Here is a 16,214-nt window from a genome sequence, read left to right as displayed (position 1 = left end):
GGCTTTTTTCTTTTTGCTTATGTGGTGCTGAGGAATCGAACCCAGGGCCTCATGCATGCAAGGCAAGCGCTCTACCACTGAGCCACCTTCCCAGCCCTAGAATTCTATCTCCCAAGTAGCTGGAATTATAGGTATGTACCACCACATCTGTTCCCACAAATTTCTTCATTTAGCTATGGGATCTGCCACAGATAGTATGGCAAATGTTTCCCTCTTATTGTGCTCTTTTTTTTCTTTTATAGTTCTTTCTTGTTTTTATTTTACTTTTTATTTTGTGCCAGTCCTGGAGCTTGCACTCAGGGCCTGGGTGCTGTCCCTGAGCTTTTGTGCTCAAGGCTAGCACTCTGCCACTTGAACCACAGCTCCACTTCTAGCTTTTTTTGGTTAATTGGAGAAAACAGTCTCATGGACTTTCCTGCCTGGGCTGGCTTTGAACCTCGATCCTCAGGTCTTAGCCTCCTGAGTAGCTAGGATTACAGGTGTGAGCCACCAGCATCTGGCTATAGTTCTTTCTTTCTTTCTTTCTTTCTTTCTTTCTTTCTTTCTTTCTTTCTTTCTTTCTTTCTTTCTTTCTTTCTTTCTTTCTTCCTACCTTCCTTTCTTTCTTCCTTCCTTCCTTCCCTCCTTCCCTCCTTCCTTCCTTCCTTCCTTCCTTCCTTCCTTCCTTCCTTCCTTCCTTTCTTTCTTTCTTTCTTTCTTTCTTTCTTTCTTTTCTTTCTCTCTCTCTCTCTTTCTCTCTCTTTGTTTCTTTCTTTCTGCACAATGGTTTAGCCCTCTTCTTCCCTATTATTGCCAACCCCTTAAGCCTTTTTGCCCTTTTGCATCCTACGACTTCTTTCCTGCATTGTTCTCCATTCCCACAGTACCTTCATAGATCCTCCACCCTCCTTACTTCATTTCCATTCAACTATCAAGATTGGGACCCTTGAATTTTCATTTTCCTGAGGTAAAGTGAGGACGCATCTGTGTGTCCTTTTCCTGGTTTGCAGCAGGTCCTTGCCACTTCTTTTCCCCTTTCCTCTCATCAGCTAGAGCAGACTCATGGCTTTCCCCAAGACAGATCACAGTTTTACAAGCAATGTCTCTCATAGGATGACTTCCTGTTGGATGCTTCATGTGGAGTACAGAGGGTCTCTGATTGCCAATAAAATGGGCCCATGGAGAGACAACCAAGTCAGGCCGGCGTCATGTTGCACCAGTAGGGCTGTACTTAGCTTAGGAATAATTTAGACAGATGCCACCAGCCCCAGGATACCCATGCTGATTTGGTGGCAGGTTTATTCAAAAGGAAAAAGAAACGTGTTTGAAGTATCTGTTTTGAGGCAGTGTTCACAAAGCTTTTTCCGGGCTGAATCTGGCCCCTAATCAGTCAGTGATGAACTATGACCAGGCACAAAAGCCTCTCTAGACAGCACACACATGGTAGTGGGGTGGCCACAGACTGCGAGGGTGCCGAGGGAGACGGAGAATTTATTAAAATATCTTTTGTCAGCCGGATTTATTTTCATCTTTCTTCATAAGATGTGATAGTTTTGCATCAGCGCATCTAAATGAAATAATTTGCTAAAGGTCAAATGCAATTCCCTCCAGCCAACTTTCATTTGCCTTCTAATTAATAACTAAATGTTCACACATACATTAGCCCAAGGCTCATGCATAAAATAATCACTGCCATTTATTGAACACCTATTATGTCCCAGGCATTTTGCATACATTTATCTCAAAAATCTCACAACCCTGGAAGGCAGGAATGACCCTTTAATAGAGAGAAGAAATGATGGCTAGATTGGCTATACAATTTGCCCTTGGTCATGCAAATTACTGTCTCCAGCCAAATGCTCCTTGCTTCCTCACGTCCTGCTGTAAGGCAGCTGCTTCCTGCGAGGGCCCGATGCCTGGTGCCATCTGCTCTTGCTGGTGCAGGGAGAGATGAGAGGTGTGTATGGATGTCTCTGACTGCAAGTCAAACATCTCTCCATTAGGGCAAGGCGAGTCATTCAAAGCTTGTACTCTTTGATCTTGGGTATGAACTTGAGATGGGACAAGATGTCATCCAGGACAGGGCTTCTATTTCTTCAGTCCAGTTCTTCTCTTGAGTGAGAACGGGGTTAGAGAGGAAGTTTAGAATATGCTGTGAACTGTAAGGACATCCCTTACAGTAGATGAAGGGGACAAAGTAGAGATCTGTAGGCAGCTCTTAATGAGTGAAGGCATTTAACACTGGCTGCAAGTTTTTCAGACATCACTGCTACAGAGATGCTGGGAGAGTTGGAAAGAAAGTTTGAGTTTCTGTGGCTCCTCAGCTTCCCTCATTTCCATGTGTCCTGAACTGGGAAACTGCAACCAACTATTCCCTAGACAAACCCACCGCTTGTTTTTCGTTCACATTACATTTGGCATTGAGTTTGTAAAACTCGTCCTGGCACATAAATCACATCCTTTAAATCTCGTAATTTTTTATTTTAGTTTTTGCAGTACTGGGATTTGAACTCTGTCTGTTTTTTGCTAAACAAGAACTCTCCTACTTGAGCTAAGCCCCCGGCCTTAATTCTCTTGAAGTTTTAAATTCAAGCCAATTACATTTTGAGACATTTATTGAATGATTATTTGGCATTTATAGTTTAATGACAGAATCTGCATACTGACATCTCAGTGTTCTCCATTCTATTATGCCAGTAATTTAATTTTTTCTCCTTCCCCTGCCCCCCCTCTGTCTCTCTAAGAGACGGAGGATTGAAATATGGGTCCCACACTTGCTAGACTGGTAAATTTTCATTAGGTGGTAATTCTTTACTCCAGAACATGGATTCAGAACTTTGCCTGGCACATAAATCACAAGAGTCCCTTCTCAAATGGGAGATGTGAATCATTCGCATCAAACTACTTGTGACTTTTTTAGGGCCAGTCCTAGGGCTTGAACTTGGGCTGGGTGCTATCCCTGAGCTCTTTTGCTCAAGGCTAGCACTCTGTCACTTGAGCCACAGCTCCATTTCCAGCTTCTTTGGTTGTTAATTGGAGTTAGGCAACTCACAAACTTGCCTGTTTGGGTTGGCTTCAAACTGAGATCCTAGTATCTAGGCTTATAGGCATGAACCACTGGCACCTGGCTTACCTGTGACTTTTAATGTTTCACTTGTTTACATAGATTCCTCTCATGCTACACTCAGTGAGTTGTACTATTTGGCTTTGTGAATCTCCATTTTTAAAAAAGATTCTTCAATAATTCAATTATAATTAAATTTTTGAAAATCATTCATTTTGAGATTCAAAAAAATGTAAATAAAGCCCCTTAAGTCTAACTGATATACTAGTAAATACATTATAGTAAGTGATATTCAACATAGAACAACATATAGAAATATGGGTTGGGAAGGTGGCTCAGTGGTAGAGTGCTTGCCTTGCATGCATGAGGCCCTGGGTTCAATTCCTCACTACCATATAAGCAGAAAAAGCCGGAAGTGGCATTGTGGCTCAAGTGGTAGAGTGTTAGCCTTGAGCTGAAGAGCTCAGGGACAGCGCCCAGGCCTAGAGTTCAGGCCCTACAACCAACAACAACAACAAAAGAACAACATATAGAAATATATGTTGAGAAGCTGGGTATAGTGGCACACACCTACAATCCCAGTACTCAGGCGGTGGAGGCAGGAAGATGGACCATTTAAGATCAAGCTGAGCTGCAGAGTGAGACTCTAAAAAAGAATGTGTTCAAGTTAACTTCTTTTTCCCACTTGCATTTGACTATTATCAAGACTTGTTTAAAGGTAGCTCTGAACTGGGTGCTGGTGGCTTATACCTGTAATTCTACCAAGTAAAGAGGCTGAGATTTGAAGATTGTGTTTCAAAGCCAACCCAGGTGGGAAAGTCTGAGCCTCTTATCTCCAATTAACCACTAAACAGTCAGAAGTGGATCTGTGACTCAAGTGGCAGGGTATCAGCCTTGACTGAAAAAGCCAAGGGATAGAACCCAGGACTTGATTTCAAGCCCCAGTACAAAAAATTAAAAGTAACTATTCTTTTCCTTTAAGTAAAAGTTGTAGAGTTTCAATTATTGTTAAGTCTTTAATTTTTTAAGTTAACTTTAAGAAGTTGTTCAAAGAATTCCATTATATACATGTATATATATATCTGTAGATATATATATATATATATATATTGATCTTTCTCTCTCTCTACACACACTCACACACACACACACACACACCATTTTCTTTTTTCATTTTTTGGGTCCGGTAGTGGGGCCTGAACTCTGGGCCTGGGCACTGTCCCTCAGCTCTTCAGCTCAAGGCTAGCGCTCTACCACTTGAGCCACAGTGCCACGTCTGGCTTTTTTCTTTTTGCTTATGTGGTGCTGAGGAATCAAACCCAGGGCCTCAGGCATGCAAGGCAAGTGCTCTACCACTGAGTCACCTTCCCAGCCCACACACCACATTTTCTTGATCCATTCATCTACTGAGGGGCATCTAGGCTGATTCCATATCTTATCTATGGTGAATAATACTGCAATTAACATAGTTGTGCTAATAGCTTTAGTATGGTCTTGTTTGTGATCATTTGGGTAAATGCCCAAAAGTGAGATTGCTGGGTCGTAGGGGAGCTCTATGTGGAGTCTTTTGAGGAAACTCCATACTACTTTCCAAAGTGGTTGAACAACTTTACACTCCCACCAACAATACAATAGGGTTCCCTTCTGGCCACATCCCCTCCAATGTCTGTTGTTATTAGATTTCTTGATTATAGCCATTCTAACTAGGGTGAGGTGGAATCTCAATGTTTTGAGTTGCATTTCTTTTATGGCTAGAGAGGTTGAGCATTTCTTCATGTGTCTATTGGCCATTCTTATTTCCTCTTCAGAGAAGTTTCTCTTTAAGTCTTTAGCCCACTTATCTATTGAGCAGGTATTTCTTTGAGGATTTGTTGTTGGGGGATTTAGTTTTTTGAGTTCTAAGTATATTTTAGATATGAGACCCTTGTCCAATGTATGACTAGTGAAGATCTTCTCCCAATTCATTGGTTTTCTATTGATCTTGCTAGCTATGTGGTATATATATATACATACATACAATGGAATTTTATGCCTCCATCAGAAAGAATGACATTGCCCCATTTGTTAGGGAATGGAAAGACTTGGAAAAAATTATATTAAGTGAAGTAAGCCAGGCCCAAAGAAACATAGGGCTCATGGTTTTCCTTATTTGCAATAACTAGTATAAGTTGAGGACAAGCAGAAAAGGTAAAAAGCTATGTACACATGACCATATAAGGTGATGTTAAGTAAAATGACCCCAAGATAGGGACACAACTTGTTTTTTCTTTCTTGCTATTGTTTTTAATGTATCTAAAATGTACTATGTGATTTTTTTGTTTCTCTTGTATGTTCGTCCCCCATTGTATAACCCCTGTTTTCACTGTATTTGATGTTGGTGCCCTACATCTTGTATATACATTTTTCTAATTTGGGGAGGGGAAGGGAAATAATAAAATGCTGAAACAAGGATACAGGTTGACCCATTGTAACAATGAGATGTACAAGAAACTATATAGAAAATGAACTTTACAACTTGGGGGTCCGGGAGGGGGGAGTTGGGGAGGTGGGGAGGGAAAGGATGGTAGGGGAAAAACGAAGTAGGAGGTAACAATGCTTGATAGGAAATGTATTCACTACCTTACTCATGTAACTGTAGCCCATCTGTACACTATTTTTACAATAAAAAACACAAAAAAAGAAGTTGTTCAAAGGAGTTACCATTTTACAATTCATGAATATATCTTGGTCAGTGTCATTCCTTTCAACATTCTCACCTTCTCTCCTCCTACCCACCCCTTCTGTCATTCTTCTTAATTCAGTAGGATTTACATTGGATTCTTGTCTATATTTTCTCTCCCTCTTAGCCTCTTGACCCTACCCTACCCCTTTCAAGTGAGTATCCATTTCCTGGTATTTTATTTTGCTGAACTTTGATTTTGCCTTTCTAAGGAATTACTCTTTGAGATCTCCCTTGAATTTACTTTATTTCAGTCAATACATTTGTATATGTTTGCATACCACCCAACATATGAATTTGTAAGCTTCCACATTTACGGGAAAACATGTCTCTTTTGTCTCTTTAGGGGCCTGACTCACTTCTCTTAACATAATTTTTTCCAGGTCTTCCCATTTCTTTACAAATAGTACAATGCCATTCTTTCTAATGGATGAGCATAATTCCATTGTGTATATCTACCACATTTTCTTGATCTATTCATCCATTGATGGCAATCTGGGCTGATGCCATACCTCCTTGGCTATGATGAATGCTGCTGCAATAAACATGGTTGTGCTGGTGGCTTTACTCTACCCTGGTTTGAAATCTGTTGGGTAAATGCCCAGGAATGGAATTGCTAGTTCATAGAGTAGGTCTATTGAAATTTCCCTAGCCTTTAGTTTTTCCTCACTAATTACCGACAGTCATTCTTATTCCATGGCTTTTACTGGAAACTTTTAATACATTGATCTCCTTGTAATGTATGCTCACCTGGCTAAGATTCAGCTAGGCTCTTTTCTAAGAAAGCATGGCTTTTATCAGTTGTGTCAAAGTTCTCAAATCATCTTCTTTCTCTTCCAGTGCTCCATCATTCCCAAAGAGAAAAGACTGAATGTTGATTAGCATAAAACTACAACCATTTCCCTAATCAGAAATACGTTCTTTTGGCTACCAAGGCACACCTTCTCTTCTACAACTGGTTTGTCCAGATGTGGCAGTTGAATTATTTTTGCTTAGAAAGATGATTACTTTTCAACTAAATTAACAACTGCACTAATCCAAAATGCTTGTATTTCCTTTCAGTCTACTGTGGCAATTGGATTAGTGAAAATCAGTCAAACTTCTCCTTTCTCTTAGTATTTTAATTTGAACAAGCCAAACAAGCTTTCATGTATTTATTGAATAGTTTGTGACAATATCACACAGGCACAATTAGCCACTTCAGAACAACATGTTACATTAATCTGTAAAATATTTCTTGCTGCATTCATCTTTTTTTTTTAACTTTCCAACTTTTGATGAATAAATTTGACATCAGTTTGGTTTGATTTCTATCTCTTGATTACTGGGAACAGAATTTCTTGCAATTATCACAATGTATCATTAGAATAAGAATCATTTGAATATCTTATTGGTTGACTACAAAGATGGTTTGGATTGTCATAATGAGATACTATTTGCATAACATAGCCATTAAAGATTATGGCTGTATATCTATTGACTAATGATTCATTCATTCTCAATTTCAACAAATATATATTAAGGATGTGTCAGCTTTAGGGAAAGAAGAAAAAATATATATAGTATTTAAAACCAACTTTTCAAGTTAGTAGATGATAAGTATATGACAATATAGATGTCAAAGTTTACACACACACACACACACACACACACACACACACACACAGGTGCTTGTGGCTCACATCTGTAATCCTAGCTACTCCAGAGGCTGAGATCTGAGGATCATGGTTTGAAGCCAGCCCAGGCAGACAAATACAGGATATTCTTATCTCTAACCAGCAAAAACACAAAAGTGAGCTGGGCATTGGTGGCTCACACCTGAAATCCTAGCTACTCAGGAGGCTGGGGATCTGAGGATCATGGTTTGAAGCCAGCTTGTGTAGGAAACTATGTGAGACTCTTATCTCCATTAAGCTACTCAAAAGAAACAAAAATGGTGCTGTTGCTCCAGTAGTAGAGCACTAGCCTTGAGCCAAAGAAGCTCAGGGATAAGGCCCAGACCCTGACTTCAAGCCCTAGGACTCTCTCTCTCTCTCTTACACACACACACACACACACACACACACACACACACACACACACACTGAGAGATGGAGCAATGGAGCTCTGGCAAAGTAGCCTTTATGCTCGAGGCAAAAAACAGTGTCCAGAGTTCAAGCCCCAGTACTAGCACACAAAAAAAGAAGAAAGAGCAGAAGGAGGAGATGGAGAAGGGGGAAAAGGAGAAGAAAAGAAGAAAAAGAAAAAATATGTATAAAATACTTTTTTCTTCTCTATTTTATATTTGTGCGTATTACATGTTCAACGTAGGAGGTTTTGTTGTGTTGTTTCATTACATTTCACAATTCTCTTTCGTAGATGCTTGTTCCTAGTGTCCCAGGCAATTCAAAAGAAAAATTCCCAAACTAATGTTGGGATCAAACTTCTATATTTACAATATCTATGTAGTTCTGTGTGTGTGTGTGTGTGTGTGTGTGTGTGTGTGTGTGTGTGTGTACGTGTGTGTCCATCTAGGTACTGAGGCTTGAACTCAGGGTTTGGTTGCTGTTCGTAACCTTTTTTTCTCAACACTAACATTCTATCACTTGAGCCACAGGTCCACTTTTAGCTCCTTTTAGTGGTTAATTGGACATAAGAATCTCAGGAATTCCTGGCTGGGCTGGCTCTGAATCTGAGCCCTCAGATCTCAGCTTCCTAAGGAGCTAGGATTACAGATGTGAGCCACCAGTGCCCAACAATATCAATATATCAACATCTGCCTCTGACCTTGAACTTTTATGACTCTGGATTACTTCCTTCACATATCTGTACTTGGAAAGTAAGTGCCCTTTATGATCCTTAAACTACTTCAACCTCTTCTGTCACTTTGAGAGCTTATGGCACATCTTGAGAGAGTTGCTTCCAAGAGCTGTCAAGTTGTCATCATTTTAGAAACGTCTCTAAGGAAAAGAAGATTCAGGACCATACAAAGCACTCATGTGAACCTCAAACAATGGTGGGCCCAGCATTCATTTGATTTGATGCCCTCTCTACCCAAATGACAGTAGGCTCACCTTGCTTCCAAGTTCACCCTTTTGTGTTCTGCAAAGAAGAAGATTCTGTGTGGATGGAACAGCTGAGAAGATGCATTTACGTTAAAATTGGGGCTTCCCTCATTTGGGCTGAAAGGTTAGATATATAGAATGAGAAAAACTGTAGAGCCTGCCTTCCAGGAATCATGAGAATAGCACTAATGACTTATTTAGCATGTTGTGTGTACTCAGCACAAGAAGACGAGTGCTAGGTCGAATACTTGTGGTTCAGGGACGTGGTATATTCTGCTTCCTTCTCTAGCTTTGCTATTCTGGAGATATAGGCAAGGGCCTTGTTAGTGAAACGGCATCATCATGTTTTCCTTTTTTGTTTTGTTTTGCTTTTTGTCAGTTGTGGGGCTTGAACTCAGAGCCTGGGAGCTGTCCCTAAACTTTCCTGCTCAAGGCAAGCTAGTGCTTTACCTTCTTTGAACCACAGCTCTACTTCCAGATTTCTGGTGGTTAATTGAACATAAGAGTCCTCACAGACTTTCCTACCAAGGTTGGCTTTGAACCTCCATCCTCAGATCTCAGCCTCCTGAGTAGCTAGGATTACAGGCATAAGCCACCCGTGCCTGGCTTTCCTCTTGTTATTTTTGATAAATTCCTTCAACTCATGCAATTAATGAGGTCTGAAGATAGCAGAGCAGCACTTACCAACCTGTGAACTGTGAGATGCTTACTGGTCCAGGTGCTTGAGACATAGTGCCTGAGAGCAAGGGGAACTTCACAGAGAGGGTAGAGCAAGGAACACTTTCTATTTTATTCGACATCTTTGAAATCTTTGTGTTCACTGCTACCGTGCAAGAAGGGGACAGTTGTTCTTGGTCATTATAATCTAAGGCTTTTGCTCTTGGCCTCTTTATACCCACAGAACCTCCACATATAATATGCAATCCCAGTGAGAATAGGAGTTCATGACAACAGGAGTCCTGACAACTTTCTTTTTAAATATCTCCATCTATCTGTCTGTTGGTCATCTGTCTGTTCTGTCTGTCCATCCATCCATCTAAATCATCTGTGTATAATATATATGAATCTCTAGATAATGTACAAATAAATATATAATCTATATAGTTTATATAACTCATCTATTTTTATATGTGTATATGAATAAATGTATTATTTGTCTATCTACTTGTCTGTCTATCTTTCTATAACTTGAGGATTGAAGTTCAAAACCAGCCTGTGCAAGAAAATTCGTGAGATTCTTCAATAATCACATGAAAGCCAAAAATGGTGCTGTGGCTCAAGTGGTAGAGCACCAGATTTGAGCCAAAAAGCTAAATGATAGTATTCAGGCCCTGAGTTCAAGATCTTTTCATCTTTAGACATGAAGGGATTTCTTATGATGCTAAAGAAACTATATCTGTGGCTCAGGGATTCCTTTCCCAATTTTCCAGCTCTTAGATGCTTCCAAACTTGGGAGAGAGAAAAGACTGAGCAAAACACTGGGAAATTTTTCCTCCTCCTCTGTTTTTTATGCCACCTACTTGGCTTTAGAAACCCTCAGAAATGAAGTGACTAGCCATGTCCCTGATGCCTATGGTTCCATACCAGCCATCCCCAAGCTGACCCCCACCCCTGCTATACTTATAATGAGCTGCCCGGGAGGGCATCATCTGGGCTCCATCAGTCACAGCAGACTACTTCTGTCTTTGCCTCAGTCTGGAGAAAAATGCCTTCGGCTGAACTCAAGGCCACCAGAGACCCATTTATAAAACTCCTCTTCCATTTCTTCTCCATTCCTCCTAATCATCATTTCTGGATAAATCGATGGTCATGGCTCAACAATTTGGCTGTTTTTGAGAAGATAGTAGAGGTCCCCCTCCTCTTTAAGAATCTCCTGACTATTGGAGGGTAAAGTACCAGAGCTGAAACCTGTAACTCATTTTAAAAGAGCCAACAACAGCTCTGGCTGCATTACAGACTATATCCCTGAAGCCCTGCTTGGCATTTCATAGGATGCTAGCTTACTCAGGAAACAGTCCTACATACTGGGAGCTGCACAGCACCATGGCATTCTGAGCAGTGTCCCTCTGGAGAGGATAAAGCATAGAGTTTACATTCCTTGAGCCACTAGTGCTGCAGGCCCTGCACATGAGCTCACGCTCACGCTCTGGCTGCCCCCTCTTCTGGCTGGGGTTGGGGTTTGAGTGCATAGACTTAGTTGTATCAGTGTAAGTGGTGGTTGTGAAGGCAGATCTCCTGCCAACTTGTGAGACACTGACAGAGGATGCATTGGCCACCAAGCCTGGCCTGTCCAACAGCTGGATTGTGTAGTCAGTTCATTTGTGGAGTGCGTGGGGGCACACACACACACACACACACACACAGAGTAGAGGAGGGTGAATGGAAGGACATCACAGCATTGCTATGTTATTGCCTCTGCTCCTTACCAGACAAGAGAAACCACAAACCACCCAATGGCTTATGTTTTCTTGTTTCAATCAAGCCATGCCCTTGGCACCTGAAAGGAAGATTAACTAGATGCTAAAAATGCACTTTTGGAGTCCAATTGCACTGCCAGGGAAGGCTTCCAGGTACCCCGAGACTCCACTGGGAGAAAACAGGCTACAATTCCAATTAAATACCATATTGAGTACTTTGGTCTCAATACACACTATTTGTTTAGTTTATTTGAATATTTGATAAGAGAAGTGCTGGGGTGGCAAAAAAATTAATTAAAATAATAAAGAACAATCTTAAGAGAGAAAGAGGAGAAACACTAAGAACCCATACACATTGCCCCTACACCTGCCAGCAATTAATTAGTCACTAATCCCTTCATTATTTGTGACTTCAGAACCATTGTCCCCTGGACAAAAAAAAAGGTTATTATTTTTTAAATGTCTAATTAACACACATTGAAAGACCATCTTTAAAATGGGTTTGGCTAGTGCTAATCACTTCACAATATGGTTGGGAGTTGTTGAAGGCAGTCTTGCAGCTTTCTGACATTGGAGAAATCTTTTCAAAACTCAGAGTAGTGTGTGTGTGTGTAATTGTGTGTACTGGGCTTGAATTGATAGCCTGGACATTGTCCAAGATCATCACATAAAACTAGTATGTTACCACTTGAGCCACACCTCTAACTTCCAGCTTTCTGGTGATTAATTGGAGGTAAGAGTCTCATGAACTTTCCTGCCTGGGGATGGCTTTGAATCTCCAGCCTCAGATTTCAGCCTCCTGAGTGGCTGGAAGTATAGGTGTGAGCCAAGGCCTGGCAAAATTCAGAACCTCTGAGGCCTGTTTTCTTCAGAGGTCATTGTGTAAATTCAGGTATCAGTGAGAAGGACAAGTCCAGGACATCAGCAACCATGTCTTTAGGCTCTGTAGAGTAGGTAGGAGAGGGGAGGGCGGGCTTCCTCCCACAGTAGTCATCCTGTGCTGCTGGTTGGAATATATGTGTAGTAATAATAGCTGTGTTAAGACATAGATCACATACCATAGGTTCACCCTGGATTATATTTTAACCCCGTGCAATTAACTCTGGAAAATACGGCACCTCCCTTGGGCTGAGACTGGATGAACCGAATTCTGCTAATGGGGTTTGCCTCTCCCACATGGGACTGAAACCAAGCACCTTGCCCACCCCCCTCACAGCTGTGCCCTCCCCCTTTTTTCTATTACCTGTTCACCCTTCTTGACTTCAGCAGCTGAGAATCTTTACCCAAAGTGATTTACAGCTGTGTTGTGTCAGGCCAGGTCTGACACTGATTGAGTCCCTTATCTCCTTCCTGAGTCCTCCCCAATGACAGCCGCACCTCTCAGGTATCAATCAGCGCATCAGCTCTCTGTTCCTGGGTGAGCCAGGGGCTGTCAGGAATGCATTCTGACTGTCATCTTCATCTGAGCTGCCACCTGCCCTGCTCAGTTTAAAGGGTCTTTTTAAGCACCCAGGGGAGAGAAGGTGCACACAGCACTCCCAATCGTGTCTGCCCTGGTGGGGGTGATTCTGTGTGCTTCGGACAAATTGAGGGCATATTGGTTTCTGAAAGGCAGCCTGGGGGATATTTGTTTGTATCAGCTGCTGGACCTCTAAGTCCTTGTCAGGAAGTTGTGGTGACAGTCTCACCTGGCAATCCCCACTCCAGGGGTCCTGCCCCTATACACATCAACTCCATGTCCTCTTGCAGGTGAAATAGGGAAACACTGAAGAAGAGTGAAGGACACACAGCAAAAACATAGCACCAGTAGATGAGCATAGGATTGGGGGTGGAGTGGGGCTGAGGTACCCTGAAGGCTCCCCCAGGAGATGCAAACACAGAGACTCGGGAGAATGAAACAGAACTTCCATCTGAGCCTGCCTTTTGAGTTGGCCCCAAATGCAGTGACATTTTCTTTTTTGGCTGCTTTGGAAAAGGAGGAGAGGAGAACATGTAGACGGTGACATTAAAGATGGATGGGACTTAGACAAATTGAACAGCTTTGAAGGCTTTCCCAGTGCCGAGAAGGCGGAGGGCAGCGCTCCACCGTGTGTGTCTGGGAGAAGCAGGCACTCTTCTTAAGCTGGGAGAAAGCTGCATAATGAAATGGTAGTTTTCAGCAGGCAACAGGGAGGTTTAATATTTAACATCGTATTGGCTGGCGAACATGGTGGGCTTGGCTTCTCCATTTTTGGTTGACATTTGCAACAGAAGCTCCATGCGGCTTCTTGGAGGTGAGAGGTTGGGCACAAGGACAAAGCCAGGTTCTAAGGCTTTCTGGTCTCCTTCAACAGGCACCTGTGGCCATCAGACTCCACCAACAGCCCATCTGTCCTCGGACTGGTTTGCCCTTGACTTTAAAGTGAATTCCTGTGATTGGGCACCTGTGTCTGTGAAAGGCAGCCTGAAGGAACAGAAATCCCATTAAGGGAACTACTGACCCCTCCGTCTCGTGTCATGGCTAACCTGTCAGTTGTGGTCCATGATACTTTAACGTGGGGAGTGGTAACTGGAGAAGAGAAATTAGTAAGAGGAATGAGACAGAGTGTATTGAATCTGTGAGTGGCAAGGACCTGAAGGCCATTCCATCTCTTTAGACACTTGGGCTGACCCATGCCCAGTGTGTGTGTGACTCACCTTTCCCCCAAAATGTTTCCATTGCTCCAGAACTTTGTCTAAAGCAGATCCAAGTCCAGAGTGCCTGACTCATCTTTGATATTTGAGTCTCCAACCAGTTTCTGTGTTGGTACTGGCTAAGATCTATGTCTATGTAAAGATGGATTAAAAACTCATAGGAGCTGGGAGCTAGTGACTCATACCTTTAATTCTGGCTATTCAGAAGGCTGAGTAGGATCACTGTTCCAAGCCAGTTGGAGCAGGAGAGTCTGTGGGACTCTTATCTCCAATTGGAGCTGTGTCTCAAGCCTTGTGCAAAAAAGCTAAGAGACAGCACCCAGGTCCTCAGTTCAAGCCCCATGATGACTCTCTCTCTCTCTCTCTCTCTCTCTCACACACACACACACACACACACACACACACAGAGGATCCTGGTGCCAACAGGCATAAGGAGAAGGCAATGCACGCTCTCTGAAGGCAGAAAACAAGTGATAGAAATAAGTAACAAAGACCCACTGTACTTCAGTGTTCTCTCCAGGGGGCAGACCATAGTGGTCAGAGCTGGTGCTGGCTGGCGGAAAGAATTTCATGTAGCATGCAGGTCAGATAAGCTTCGATTTAATTCAGCTGCCACTGCAACCTCCCTTTTTTGATTAGTATAGCGGAATTAACTTCTCCCACCTTTGGGCTCTGCTCCCACCACACAACCCAAATTGAAATAGTGGGGTGGTAGGCAGTGGCAGTGGAGGCTGTGCTGGGGAGGGGACCGCAGGGACCTTCCATCTTGTTAATGTAACACTTCCTTATGTGGTGGGAGCTGAGAGAGGCTGTAATGAATTTCTCCTCTGGTAATCATTCACCAGTGCATTGTGACCTGTGTGTTTTTGCTGTGCTACACATTTCCAGACTTTTCACAGTGTACTTGTCAGCACCTAGTAAAAATGAATTGGACACGACCCATCTCTTCATGCGATGCCCTCCCCAGCTGCCTTTCCTCTCAGTTGAGAGAAGGAGTAGGTGGGACCACCTGGAATCACAGCCGTAGACTCGGGAGCTGTGGTGTGACTCCAAACCTATCTTCCAGACAGATTAGCACAGACCTGCCGGCGCATGTGGCACTCTTGCTAGGCTGAGTCCCCATCTTTGGTTCCAAATGGCTCCAACGTGGCCTTTGCCTTTCACACTTGTTTCTTGCGACACAAGGCGCTGTGTAGGAAGTTTATTTCTTCTAGAAGGCATGGGTGCAAATGGCGGCACCATTAGGCATCTGGGCACCCCATGGGTTCTTTTCTAACTCTGGTGTGACAATCTATTGATGGCGGGGGACAAGGCTATCGTCTGAGTCACATGTGTGAGTGTCACCATCTGCAACTGTAATTCTAGCCATGTGGTCAATTGTGAGAAGGGCTTTATAACCAGCTTTTACTGCGCTTGTGGCTCATGATGATTAGACAGCAGATGGTAAACCCAACCAAGGTTTCTAATCTCTACCTCTTCACTGAGGGGGTGAGTGAGGACTAAGGGAGGTCCATCGTGGCTTCTCTCTGTGGTTGAGTCTATTATTAGAGCAGGCAGGACTCCCCTGACTTTCTGCCACTGTTTTGTATACTTAGAAGTTTTGTATACACCAGCACTTGGGGTTTGGAAAATAGGGCCTTTAATTCTGGGAAGAATCGAGGGAGCTCATGGTAGAGAGAAAGTTTCTCAACAAAAAATTACCAGATACAGTGCAGGACACTCAGTTAAATTTGAATTTCAGACGCACAGTGAACAATCATTTAGCTTAAGTATGTTCTAATTATTATACGGGATTTTTTATTTTTTTTTTAAGAAAGAAGAGATGCTCTTTGTATTTATTTATTTATTTTTTCAGCTCAAAGCTAGCGCTCTACCACTTGAGCCACAGCGCCACTTCTGGCTGTTTTATTTTATTTTTGCTTATGTGGTGCTGAGTTATCAAACCCAGGGCCTCATGCATGCAAGGCAAGCATTCTACCACTGAGCCACCTTCCCAGCCCCGTAATTTTTATTTTTGTCTCTAAGTAGTTGTACAAAAGAGTTGCCATTCAACAAAGTACTATATCAATGTAAATTTTCTCTCTTTTTTTTATTGTGAAAATACTGTACAGAGGGGCTGGGAAGGTGGCTCAGTGGTAGAGCACTTGCCTTGCATGCATGAGGCCCTGAGTTCGATTCCCCAGCACCACATAAACAAAAAGAAAAAAGCCAGAAGTGGCGCTATAGCTCAAGTGGTAGAGCGCTAGCCTTGAGCTGAAGAGCTGAGGGACAGTGCCCAGGCCCAGAGTTCAGGCCCCACAACCGGACCCCAAAAAAAA

Source organism: Dipodomys ordii, unplaced genomic scaffold (assembly GCF_000151885.1).
Source record: "Dipodomys ordii isolate 6190 unplaced genomic scaffold, Dord_2.0 Scaffold1, whole genome shotgun sequence".
In the NCBI taxonomy this organism is placed as follows: Eukaryota; Metazoa; Chordata; class Mammalia; order Rodentia; family Heteromyidae; genus Dipodomys; species Dipodomys ordii.
This window is presented reverse-complemented; position numbering follows the sequence as displayed.